Genomic DNA, 2,500 nt, shown 5'->3' with positions numbered 1-2,500 from the left:
ACACACACACACACACACACACACACACACACACATATATATATACACACACACACATATATATATATATATATATATATATATATATATATATATATTAGATATTATATACACACACACACACACACACACCAACACACACTTATATATATATATAATATATATATATATATATATATATATATATATATATATATATATATATATATATATATACATATATACATATACATATGTGTATGTGTGTGTGCGTGTGTGTATTCCAGTTATTCTTATGTAGTAAAAAAAAAGAAAAAAAATCATTACAGTTATCATAGTTGTTATCGAACAATTTTACTGTTGTTTATTCTAATCATTATCAATATTACCAGTGTTTTCATATACACATACATTATGAAAACCTCATTATTATCATAACTAACATTCTCAAATCTAAATTTACAAATGATTTTGTAAGCATGACGTCAAAAGTAGGGCCAAACTCCCTTCTAATTCGCTATCTGCAAATCCCATTATTAAAAACTCAATTAGGTTTCCCGATTGTACACATACATATTTCCCTTCCCTTTTCAATTTCATGATAAAAAAGGGATGAGGGGGTGGGGCATGGGGGGTGGGGGGGTGGGTTGGAGTGGTGGGGTTGGGGGGTTGCTTAAAGAGCCAGTCAAAATATATTAAATGATACAGTAAGCGCAATGCTCATGACATTGAAAAAAGGTACAAATTTAATCCAAAATAATAATACATTTTCTTCCATGATAAAGAGTAAGGGGAAATGGGCGGCACAAGTTACATATCTCTTGGAATTAAACTGTCAGCTGCTGTACGCCCACTTCCTCCTACTATTATGTAATTCAGGGAGACAAAAAAAAAAAAAAAAAATCGTTATATATTGTGGATCATGTATCAAAGATTTAATTTCTGTAAAATTGGCAATCTCTTTTGATCACCTATTTATATTTGTTCCGGGATCGGGGGTGGGGGGTGGGGTGGGGGGATGGGGTAAAGGATGTACAAAAGGACGACTACATTTTCAGACTCTTTTTCAGACTTATTTTGTTTCGTTTCATGAGCTATATATATGAGCAGTTGCAATCTCACTTATGATGAATGACAGTTCACATGTATGTAAGGACACACACACACAGACACACACACATACACACATACTGTGCATACATATATATTATTAATATATATATATATATATTATATATATATATATAATATATATATATATATGTATATATTGTGTGTATATATATATATGTATATATATATTTATATTATGTGTTTATTATTATATATAATATATTATATATATATATATACATACACACACACGCACACACACACACACACACACATACACACACACCACACACACACACACATACAGATATATGTTATATATATATGTATATATATATATATATATATATATATATATATATATTAGTTCTATATATATTAATATATAATTTATTTATAAAGAGAGAGAGAGAGAGAGAGAGAGAGAGGATGAGAGAGAGAGAGAGAGAGAGAGAGAGAGAGAGAGAGAGAGAGAGAGAGAGAGAGAATGGGGAAGACAGAAGGAGAAAGAGAAATATAGATGAATAGACAGCTCCAACTATACAAAGAATAGATATATAGATCAAAAGACAGATAAAAGAAAATATGCAGGCAGGCATACACGCGCACACATCCACAATGACCTCCCCGTCAAAGGCACGTGCACACGCAAACGCACACAAATAGAAAGGTCAGTGGACTGTGACCTGATGCCACTAACAACGTACATTTCAACATCAGTTAAAACAATACCGAGATTAAAACATCTGACTTAATGGGAAAGCCACTCCACCTCCCGCCCTTCCTCCCTCCGTCCTCTCATTAAGGTGGATAGGTAGAAAATGATAGACAGATTAGAGAGAGAGAGAGAGAGGGAGACACAGAAACAGCGAAGTGGTGAGGTAGACACATAAAAGGACGTATAGATAGATGGATAGATAAAAAGGTGAAAATGATAAAATGATAGATGGATAGATAGAGATACAGATAATAAGGTAGATAAAAAGATAGATCAATGGACAGGTAGATAAAAAAAGTATACAGATAGACAGATAAAAATATAAATAGATAGATAGATAGATAAAAGGGACAGATAAAAAAAGATTGATGGATAGATAGATAAACAAATAAAAATAGATAGATGGATAAAACAGATAAAAAAATTGATAGATAGATAAATAGATAAATCGAAAGCTAGATAAATGAATAGACAGATAAAAAAGATAGATGGATAGAAAAATAGACTGATATCTAAATGAATAAATTTGAAGTAATTGATAGAATTTTAGATCGATAGATAGGTAGCAAACAACATACCTCAACCTTCATGTATATCTATCTATCTATCTATTTACATTGTGTCATCAAGCTATCTCTTCATTATAATTCCGAAAACCATATCATTTAATATTCCCAAATTCTCATTTTC

The sequence above is a fragment of the Penaeus japonicus genome, unplaced genomic scaffold (assembly GCF_977035675.1).
Source record: "Penaeus japonicus unplaced genomic scaffold, GWHDUDI00000001_assembly GWHDUDI00000014, whole genome shotgun sequence".
Taxonomy (NCBI): Eukaryota; Metazoa; Arthropoda; class Malacostraca; order Decapoda; family Penaeidae; genus Penaeus; species Penaeus japonicus.
The sequence above is the reverse complement of the archived record's forward strand: the minus strand, read 5'-3'. Positions refer to the sequence as shown.